Source organism: Heterodontus francisci, chromosome 17 (assembly GCF_036365525.1).
Source record: "Heterodontus francisci isolate sHetFra1 chromosome 17, sHetFra1.hap1, whole genome shotgun sequence".
Taxonomy (NCBI): Eukaryota; Metazoa; Chordata; class Chondrichthyes; order Heterodontiformes; family Heterodontidae; genus Heterodontus; species Heterodontus francisci.
This window is the reverse complement of record NC_090387.1, coordinates 91,106,024-91,117,759: the sequence shown is the minus strand read 5'-3', so window position 1 is coordinate 91,117,759 and position 11,736 is coordinate 91,106,024.

The following is an 11,736-nucleotide window of genomic DNA, read 5'->3' as shown; positions in this document are numbered from 1 at the left end:
AACAGAGATATAGTTCCAAGTCAGGATGGTGTGTGGCTTGGAGGGGAACTTGCAGGTGGTGGTGTTCCCATTTATCTGCTACCCTTGTTCTTTTAGATGGTAGAGGTCATGGGATTGGAAGGTGCTGTCTAATGAGCGTTGATGAGTTTTTAGAATTAGAATTAGAACATTACAGTGCAGTACAGGCCCTTCGGCCCTCGATGTTGCGCCGACCTGTGAAACCATCTGACCTACACTATTCCATTTTCATCCATATGTCTATCCAATGACCACTTAAATGCCCTTAAAGTTGGCGAATCTACTACTGCTGCAGGCAGGGCGTTCCACGCCCTTACTACTCTGAGTAAAGAAACTACCTCTCACATCTGTCCGATATCTATCACCCCTCAACTTGAAGCTATGTCCCCTCGTGTTTGCCATCACCATCCAAGGAAAAAGACGCTCACTATCCACCCTATCTAACCCTCTGATTATCTTATATGTCTCTATTAAGTCACCTCTCCTCCTCCTTCTCTCCAACGAAAACAACCTCAAGTCCCTCAGCCTTTCCTCGTAAGACCTTCCCTCCATACCAGGCAACATCCTAGTAAATCTCCTCTGCACCCTTTCCATAGCTTCCACATCCTTCCTATAATGCGGTGACCAGGACTGCACGCAATACTCCAGGTGCGGTCTCACCAGAGTTTTGTTCAGCTGCAGCATGACCTCGTGGCTCAGAAACACGATCCCCCTACTAATAAAAGCTAACACACCATATGCCTTCTTAACAGCCCTATTAACCTGGGTAGCAACCTTCAGGGATTTATGCACCTGGACACCAAGATCTCTCTGTTCATTTACACTACCAAGAATCTTCCCATTAGCCCAGTACTCTGCATTCCTGTTACTCCTTCCAAAGTGAATCACCTCACACTTTTCCGCATTAAACTCCATTTGCCATCTCTCATCCCAGCTCTGCAGCCTATCTATGTCCCTCTGTACCCTACAACATCCTTCGGCACTATCCACAACTCCACCGACCTTAGTGTCATCTGCAAATTTACGAACCCAACCTTCTACACCCTCTTCCAGGTCATTTATAAAAATGACAAACAGCAGTGGCCCCAAAACAGATCCTTGCGGTAAACCACTAGTAACTAAACTCCAGGATGAACATTTGCCATCAACCACCACCCTCTGTCTTCTTTCAGCTAGCCAATTTCTGATCCAAAGCTCTAAATCACCTTCAACCCCATACTTCCGTATTTTCTGCAATAGCCTACCGTGGGGAATCTTATCAAACGCCTTACTGAAATCCATATACACCACATCCACTGCTTTACCCTCATCCACCTGTTTGGTCACCTTCTCGAAAAACTCAATAAGGTTTGTGAGGCACGACCTACCCTTCACAAAACCGTGCTGACTATCGCTAATGAACTTATTCTTTTCAAGATGATTATAAATCCTATCTCTTATAACCTTTTCCAACATTTTACCCACAACCGAAGTAAGGCTCACAGGTCTATAATTACCAGGGCTGTCTCTACTCCCCTTCTTGAACAAGGGGACAACATTTGCTATCCTCCAGTCTTCCGGCACTATTCCTGTCGACAATGACGACATAAAGATCAAGGACAAAAGCTCTGCAATCTCCTTCCTAGCTTCCCAGAGAATCCTAGGATAAATCCCATCTGGCCCAGGGGACTTATCTATTTTCACACTTTCCAAAATTGCTAACACCTCCTCCTTGTGAACCTCAATCCCATCTAGCCTAGTAGCCTGAATCTCAGTATTCTCCTCAACAACAGTTTCTTTCTCTACTGCAAATACTGACGCAAAATATTCATTTAACACTTCCCCTATCTCCTCTGATTCCACACACAACTTCCCACTACCATCCTTGATTGGCCCCAATCTAACTCCAGTCATTCTTTTATTCCTGATATACCTATAGAAAGCCTTAGGGTCTTCCCTGATCCTATCCGCCAATGACTTCTCGTGTCCTCTCCTTGCTCTTCTTACTCCTGTTAAGTCGTCCCCCGCTACAGTATCCAAAACGGTATACCTGTTGTTGAGGGAAACGGCCACAGGGGATCCCTGCACTGCCTGCTGGTTCCCTCTCCTTCCCCTGACGGTAACCCATCTACCTACTTCTTTTACCTGAGGTGTGGCTACCTCCCCATAACTCCTCTCAATAACTCATCCGCCTCCCGAAGTTCATCCAGCTCCAGCTCCAGCTCCAGTTCCCTAACGCGGTTCTCGAGGAGCCACCACACAAATATATACTTTTTACTTACCCAGCAGTCCCCTGGTCCTCCGAAAACCAAAGGGAATTCACTTTTAAACTTACACTGAAATTGACTTCACAGCTGTAAGCCCGCTCCCGCACCTCCGTTACTATCAAAGCTGCAGTCACCGAAATTAAGTGGGTTGCTGCAGTGCATCTTGTAGATGGTACACACTGCTGCCACTGTGCGTCAGTGCTGGAGGGAGTCAGTGTTTGTAGATGGAGTGCCAATCAAGCGGGGTGCTTTGTTTTGGATGATGTCGAGTTTCTTGAGTGTTTTTGGAGCTTTTCCCATACAGGCAACTGGAGAGTATTCCATCAGATTCCTGACTTGTGCCTTGTAGATGGTGGACAGGCTTTGGGGAGTCGAGAGGTGAGTTACTTGCTGCAGGATTCCCAGCCTCTGTCCAGCTCTTGTAGCCACGGTATTTATATATGACTACTCCAGTTCAGTTTCCAATCAATGGTAACCCCCAGGTTGTTGATAGTGGGGGATTCAGTGAGGGGGACCAACTAGAATGGAGGCATTGCTGGATCTGGTTCTGCAGAATGAAGTCGGCCAAGTGGACAAGTGTCTGTAGGAAGCACTTGGGTAAGTGTATCAAAGTTTGGACTAGTAATGCAGAAAAGCAGGGAAGAATATAAGGTCGAATATCTAGATTGGAAGAGGGCTAATTTCAATACCATGAGGAGGGATCTAGCCAGAATAAAATAAAACCAAAGACTGACAGGAAACCTGTAACAGAACAATGGGTTATCTTTAAGGAAGGCGTACCTCAGGTTCAGGCTAGGTACATTCAAACAAGGGCAAAAAATAGGGGACAGATTTGTAAGAGCTTTTATCAGTATATAAAAAGGAAGAGAATAGCTAAAGTAAACAGAGGCAGGAGAAATTATCATGGGGAATGAGGAAATGTCAGAGACATTGAACAATGTCTCAGTGGGCGGCACAGTGGCGCAGTGGTTAGCATCGCAGCCTCACAGCTTCAGTGACCCGGGTCCAATTCTGGGTACTGCCTGTGTGGAGTTTGCAAGTTCTCCTTGTGTCTGCGTGGGTTTCCTCCGGGTGCTCCGGTTTCCTCCCACATGCCAAAGACTTGCAGGTTGATAGGTTAATTGGCCATTATAAATTGCCCCGAGTATAGGTAGGGGGTAGGGAAATATAGGGATAGGTAGGGATGTGGTTGGAATATGGAATTAGTGTAGGATTAGTACAAATGGGTGGTTGATGGTCGGCACAGACTCGGTGGGCAGAAGGGCCTGTTTCAGTGTTTTATCTCAAACCTAAACTAAAAAATATTTTGTGTCTGTCTTCTCAGTAGAAGACACAAGTTCCATCCCAGAAATAGAAGGTAATAGGAGGAAATTAATATCAGCAGAGTAAAATTATTTGAGAAACTTAAGGGACTAAAATCTGGCAAATCCCTGGGACCCAATGGCCAACATCCTTGGGATGCAGAGATAGTATGTGCACTAGTTATGATTTTCCAAAATTCTTTAGATTCAGGAATGGTCCATCAGATTGGAAGTTGGCAAATGTTACACCACTTTTCAAGAAAGGAGGGAGAGATAAAACCATGAACTGCAGGCCTGTTAGCCTAACATCAGTTGTTGGAAAAATGCTGGAAGCTATTATTAAGGAAATCTAAATAATGCACTTGTAAAGCATAGTATTATTAGAACAAGCCAGCGTGGTTTTACTAAAGGAAAAGCCTGTTTGACAAATTTATGAGAGTTTTTTGAGAATGTGCCTAATAGGGTAGGTAAAGGGGAACCAGTAAATGTCGTAGACCTAGATTTCCAAAAGGCATTCGATTAGGTGCCACACAAAATGTGAATAGGCAAGTTAAGGACTCCTGGAGTTGGGGTCATATATTAGCCTACACAGAGGATTGGGTAACAGACAAGAAGCAAAGAGTGAGCATAAACAGGGCATTTTCAAGTTTGCAGGCAGTCAATAGTGGAGTGCCGCAAGGATCAGTGCTGGAGCCTCAGCAATTTACTTAGATGACTGAGATGGAGAGATCTAGACTAATGTATCTAAGTTGCTGATGATACAAAGGTAGGTGGAAAAGTAGACTGTGGGGAGGACACAGAGAGGCTGCAAAGAGATATAGGTCAGAATGTTACCTTTCCCAGCGGATCCACAGTCCCGGAGGTGGAAGTGGGTTCCGCAGTCGATCCTGCTCCATGCTCTGCGCTCAGCTGCCACCGCAATTCAGCGCTTAAGTGTCCAATTAGCGGCTCGGCGGCATATTTTTGACCGAAAAGGGCATGCATGGGCAGGAGGGTGAGCGTTGGTGGGGGCAGGGTTAGAGCCGGTAGAGGGTGCTCAAAACAGGCTTCAAAACTACCTCAGTGGCTCGGAGAGGCTTACTGCAGCAAGGAGGACGTTTAAGGAGCAGCATATTAGAAAAAGGAATATAGCTGCCTCAGTGTGAAAGGAGTGCCACAGGAATTAAAGGGGCACCACCTTCAGTAAACATTAATACCCCTGAAACATACCAGAACCCGTTTTTGGCAATGGCAGAGAGATGCAACCGCATGGCACCCAGGTTCTCTGAAGACTCCATGCATTTCCTGCTCCAAGCGGCAGAGGCAAGGCGGGAGGTCCTCTTCCCAGCAGAAGGAAGGAGGAGGCCTCCCCAAGTCACCAAGAAGGCATGGGTGGAGGTAGTGGAGAAGGTCAGAAGCCATGGGGTAGTGAGGAGGACATGTCTGCAGTGCCGCGAGCAGGTCAATGCTTCTGCACTCTGCCAGGGTGAGGGGCATTCCGCAGTCATTGCAGCTTTTAAATGACACGGGAGGGTCACTGTGTGCTGATGCTACAAAGTCAAAGCCATCCATCTGCAGTGAATTTTGCAGCTCTGTCGTGCACCGTGTACTGGACACATCTGAGACGCACAATGGTCCAGAGGTGTGCCAATCATGTACTTCAATGGCATTGTTTCCAGATGCAGCATGCAGCACGAGGAGTGAGTGGGTGCTCTTGCAAGTCAAGTGTCTGAACTAATTGCCATGAACTAATTGTGTCTCGACAGAATAGGGAACAGAATGCCCAAGAAAGTGCCCAGGACCGGTGGTGGAGTGGCCCGCTTTACCTTTCTCACCAGAGTGGAGGAGGAGGTTTTGACGTTTGCAGGGGAGGACAGAGGATGTTCAGCAGCTGATGGTGAGGCCAGAGCACCTGGCCAGGAGGGTGAGTTCCCCAGAGTATGTTCGAGGGGGAGGGGGGTGGTTGGGGGCTTGGCTCAAGGTTGCTCGCAAGGTCAAAATCTCACACATGTGGCCAAACTGCAGTCAATGACATGTCCTTCAGTCAGAGTGCTGATCACAACTGATCATTCTTTTTCTCCTGCAGGTGAAACACAGGACTGGCCAGGCAGTGTCTCTGGGGCACATCCGTCCACTTTTGAGGAGGTTGAGCGGACCTCAGAGGGTGCAGCGTTATCCTCTCCCCGCACCAAACACCAGCACACAGGCAGTAACCTCGGTTGGGCTGTTAGCCTGCTCCGATTCATGCTCACAATCTGGTGCCAGTGCCACACAGTGCCGGACCAGCTGGCAGAGGCAGTATCGGCCAAAGCCTCTGACACTCGGAGGACTGTGGGAGGTCAGGCCAGTGCTGAACCCATGTTGATGATGAGCCTCTGAGGACATCCATTCAATGGGAGATGTTGCAGTTGCAGTGTGAGGTGTGGGGAGATCTGGCAGAGTTACCAGAGATGCATGCTCTGGCTTGGACTTTGGAGATCTCCATCCAGGCCACGAGTACCACACAGTCCCTGTCCTCTGACCATCTGGCTTCCTTCATTGACAGATTGGTGCCTGCCGTGGTGGGCCCGATCCTGGAGGTCCTGCAGAAACTCACAGAGAAAGTGATGAGGCTCCAACTACATCCGGAAGCTGCTCATCCCTCTGAGGTCAGCAGGGTGGCCTGATTGAGCCTCGAAGGGCACAGGGGCAGCAGCAGTGTTTATATGGGGTGTCCTCTCAGGGCACTTCTGATATATTCAGCAGCTCCTTGTCCTCTCCGCCAGTGACATCAGCACTTCATAATCCCAGGGTGTCAGAGGGTGGTCCTGAGACTGCTCAAGATCACCTCAACATGCCGGAGCCCTCACGGCCTCGGGCAGGCAAAGGATGCCTGTTAAATTCATCCAAAGCCACGGTGCATCCTGAACAGTCATCGGCCTCTGCCGTGGCTGGCGGCGAAGGGTCGTCCACATGGGTGAGCACTCGCAAACGGTTCAAACAATCACAAGAACTGCACTACGGGGTCACTGGTGCGATTTGTAAATATTTATTTGCTGTTATTACTCATCAGAAATTTCTACATTTTTCACTTGGCATTTTCATTTTCATCTGTCACAAGACAATGCTGATGTTTTAGACGATCTGGTTGTTCTGCATGAGAAGGATATTAGGGGAGGTGACACATTCGGACCTTGTGGTGTTTGAGAGAAAGGTCGGCAATTGCAGCTGAGATTTCCCCCGAAGGTGAGTACTTCTGTGCTTCCAGCTGATGTGAATGCCTCATTTCAGACTGATATGTCAATCCCTGGGTGATGAGCCTCCGTTCAGGAGAAATGCCTGAGTATTAGGGCCTACCTTGCACTCAACTACTGCAAACCTCCAGCTCCTTCCCCTCAACGTTCATGTGGCTGTGCCCCCTCTCCTCATCCTCAGCCGTTTCATTATCCTCATCTGAGGATGCCTCGCACTGAACAATATCCTCACCCTCCAGGGCCTCCCCCCTCTGCAGCTCCAGGTTATGTAAAGAGCAGCAGATGACAGCAATGCGAGATACCCTTTCTGTCGAGTACTATAGGGCACCACCTGAGTGATTGAGACAGCTAAATCTCATTTTCAGCAGTCCTATGGTCTGCTCAATGGTGACTCTGGTGGTCACATGGCTCACACTCTACCATTCCTCGGCTTCATTCTGTGTGTTCCTGGGAGGCTGGGAGTTCTGGAGAATGAATGCATCGTGCCACCTTCCAGGATAATGAGCACACACCTGCAGTACACTCTTATGATGGTCACAGACAAGTTGCACATTCATTGAGTGAAACCCCTTTCGATTAATGAAGGCCCCTGACAGACCTGCAGGTGTTCTAATGGCCACATGTGTGCATTGAATTACACCTTGGACCATGGGGAACCCAGCAATGGCACTGACGCCTCTGGCTCTCTTGGCCTGACTGCCGGAGTCTGTCTGAAACTTGATGAACGGGTTGGCATGTCTGAATATGGCATCAGTTACCACCTTAATGCAGTGCTGCACTGATGACTATGAGACTCCTCACATGTCTCCTGATGAAGTCTGGAAGGAGCCTGATGCATAGACGTTCAGAGCGACTGTTCGCTTCAGTCTGACCAGTATTGGATGGCCACCCACACAGTTGGAAGTGACCTCCGCTGCCATCACCTCACACAGAGATGTGGCTGTCTCCCGTGATAGGCGCAGTCTTCTTCGGTACTGGTGCTCTGACATTTGCAGAAAGCTGAACTGTGGGTGGTAGACCCTGCCTACTGGGTAGGCTCGCCTGCTCACTGCTGGTTGCCCGCAGCGCACTCTGTAACCATCTGCCCCTCCCTCATTACCAGGCTGCACTTGGCCAGTAAGTTGCTAATTTCCCTGGCCAGTTTTCCTCCTGTCCCTCCGTGTGGCCTCGTCTTCCTCAGTAGTCAAGCCACCTCCAGAGCGGACAATTCCCTGGCTGCAGTGTCCCAGAGATGTTATGAGGACAGGTATTTGCAACCTGCTGTAAGGACAGGTGCTCACAGTCCCCCTCCTCTACACAGAATAAATCAGTGATGCTGTGGCCCTACCAGAAGTTTGAAACACTCAGGTGAATCCTGGTGAACCAGTAAAAACAGCCCCAACCTTCAAAACAGTGCACAAATCCATCAGAGTAATGAAAAATCCAGTACCTCCAACTCCTTCACAGATATACTGGTTGCTGCTCTTTTAAAGCTGCCGGGTTCCTGACTCCCCCTTCGACGTGTTTGACAGCCGTAAAATGTGACAGACGACGTAAAATGCCTGTCAATTGAATTTTAGATGACCTCAATTGGTCCTTAATTGCTGCAAAGCAGATGGCGGACAGTGCGTCGATCTCGATCTCGCCCGCCTGTTGTCCGACCTCCGTAAAATGGGGATTGGGCAGCGTGACATCGGAGACCCAGCCCGATGTCATCACTCGCCATTTTTTGCCTCAGCCACCTTGGAGGAGGCCCTTTTTGTGCAGGTAAAATTCTGGCCATCGACAGGTTAAGTTGTGGGCAATAAGATGGCAGATGGAGCATAATATAGTGAAGTGTGAATTTATTCTCTCTGGTCGTAATAATAGAAAGGCAAAATATTTATACAAGGTGTGAAACTTGTAATTGTTGCTGTTTAAAGAGACTGGGGTGTGCTCACACAAGAAATACAAAAGTTAACATGCAGTGCAGCAAGCAATGAGGAAGGCAAATGGCATGTTGGCCTTTCTTGCAAGAGGATTGGCAGACAGGAATGAAGAAGTCTTGCTACAATTGTGCAGGGTTTTTGTGAGAACACATCAGAAGTACTGTGTGCAGTTTTGGTCTCCACATTTAAGAAAGGATATATTTGCATTGGAGGCTGTGCAGCGAAGGTTCACTAAATTATAAGAAAGCATTTGATAAAGTACCACATAAAAGGCTGGTTAACAATATCGAGGCTCATGGAATAGGCAGGTCAGTGTCCAATTGGATAAAAAAAATTGTCTTAAGGACAAAAAGTAGTGAATCACGGTAAATGGCTGTTTCTCAGACTGCAGCATGGTAGACAGTGGTGTTCCCCAAGGGTCAATGCTCGGACCACTATATATAAATGACTTGGATCTTGGAATACAGAGTCAAATTTCAAAATTTGCCAATGATACCAAATTGGAGGAGTGGCAAACAGTGAGTGTGATATGAACTGACTGCAACAGGACATAGATAGGCCAACACAATGGGCAGGCAAGTAGCAGATGGAATCTAATACAGATAAGTGTGACGTGATGCATTTTGGCAGCAGGGATAGGGTGAGACAATAACGACTTAATGACACAGTTCTAAAGAGTGCGCAGGAATAGAGAGACCTGGGGGTCCATGTGCATCGATCTTTGAATGTGGCAGGACATACTGAGTCAGTGGTTAGTTAGTGAAAGCCTATGTGATCTTGGGCTTCAGAATTCGAGACATAGAGTACAAAAGCAGGGAAGTGATGCTAAACCTTTATAAAGCTCTGGTTAGGCAGCAAGTACAGTATTGCATCCACTTCTGGTCACCACACTTTAGGAAAAGTTAGACAAGGAAAAACTGTTCCCATTAACTGATGGTACAAGGACTAGGGGTTTGGGCAAGAGTTGCAGGGGGAATATGAGGAAGAACTTTTTAATGCAGTGAGTGGTAATGACCTGGAACTCGCTGCCTACGAGGTTGGTGGAAGCAGAGACAATCAATGATTTCAAAAGGAAATTGGATGTATACTTGAAGGAAATAAACTTACAGGAATACGAGGATTGACCAGAGGAGTCGGACTGACAGGTTTGCTCCGCAGAGAGCTGGGATGGACACGATGGACTGAATGGCCTCTTCTGTGCTGTAAATGTCTCTGACTCTATGGGCTGCATTTTATGTGGCCACCGCTGAGTGTGACGGCAGCTTTAAAAGATGGCGGACCCAATATGCGGCTTTCACTCTGCGGAGGAACCGCGATATGAACAGGGCTGGTGTGGTCGCCCTCACCTCCGATGACATGGAGGGGGCAGGAGAACTGTCCCTGGCAACAGCGTCCGGCACCAATGCGCAGGCACTGGCACCATTTTTAAAGGGCTTAGAACCCAAAATGACAGTCTGAATTTTTAAAGTCACAGTGCATTCAAAAAGTATTGAAAATAATTACTCTTTCATCCCCTCTCCTACTCTGGCCCCCCAAGGCCTTACATTTAATTCCTTGCCCATTCAGCACCCCCCAAATACTTACCTTAACTACGTGACCTTCCCCCACAACCAAGTTCATAAACTGTAACCCTCAAACCTTTCCCACAGTTACTGTGCCTCATTTCCCCGGACGGGGAACCGAAGGGGCGTCAATTCCAGCCACCAGATTGAAGATCGCGGCGGCTCATCAGGAGGCGATGGGACCATCATTAAGTCAGGTAAGTAAATTTATTTCCATATTAAAATTGAGGTCCTGTCGCTGAGCAGCGAGGAGGCCACCACGAGGCCTCGTCACTGCTGTCAGGATTAAAAGTCCATTGTGGGCCTCGTCTGGGGCAATCTTCATGCCTCCCCCCCCCACAACGGATCCAGGCATCGAGGGCTCGATAAAATCCTGCCCAATGACTATCTTCTGAAAGCAGCAACTGATGCGAAATTAATTGTTAATCTTAAATGTAAGACTGATATATTTTTGTTATTCAAAGGTATTAGGGAAATGGGGCAAAGATGCACATATGAAGTTAGGTCACAGATAAGACATGATCTCATTAAATGACAGAACAGACTCAAAACATTAAATGGCCTCTCGTGTTTCTTTGTTCCTATCTTCCTAACATTAGTCCCTCAACTAACATCACAAAAAGCAGATGAAGTATTCATTCACCATATTGGTGTTTGCTAGATTGTCATATTTCAGAATTTTTAAACATTAAATTACTATTTCTCTTTCCAGCTGCTGGGAGATGGGTTGTGGTTTAGGAGTAGGTTGTGCTTTTATTGCATTATTAATTTATGTTGTGTGTTATAAGCAGTTGGGTAGACTGTCTCAGTGTCGCACAGAGGATTGATTGCATAAACAGTTGGGTAGACTGTCTCAGTGTCACACAGAGGATTGATTGCATAAACAGTGGGATAGATTGTCTTGCTGTAACACTGGCAGAGTGTGAGGTGCAAACAGTGAGGTGGACCTTCTCAGTGTGACACCGATGGTTCAGTCACTCAGTTCAGAACTTGCCCAATTTTTATCTCTGCTCAAGGCCAAGTTTTATATCCTATTTACTTTGAAAGTCGCCTGTAATTTATTACAATGCACACACTTTAGCCTCCTCCTTGCCAACAGTCTCCAACCTCTCAAATTAGCCCAGCACAACACAGTGAAATGCATAATTTCCTGTCATTATCTGTCAGAACGACAGATTTACAGTCCAGACTATTTTACCATAATGTAAATCACAGCCCTTATCAATTATCATAAAGTTCGATTGTATAGTCTTCTCAAACGTCGTATGCTGCACTGCTATCACTGAATTCTATCAGATTCAGTTTATTTGCGTTTTATTTAAACATGCTGGAAGGAAAAAGCAGGAGAGACAATATTGAGTAAAAGGTACAATTTTAAAGGGTGTGTAACACAGAGAGACAGAATAAAACAGAGACCTGGGGGGGTTCACATACATAAATCTTAGAACGTGCTTGACAAATTGAGAAGGCTGTTAAAAAGCCTATGGGAT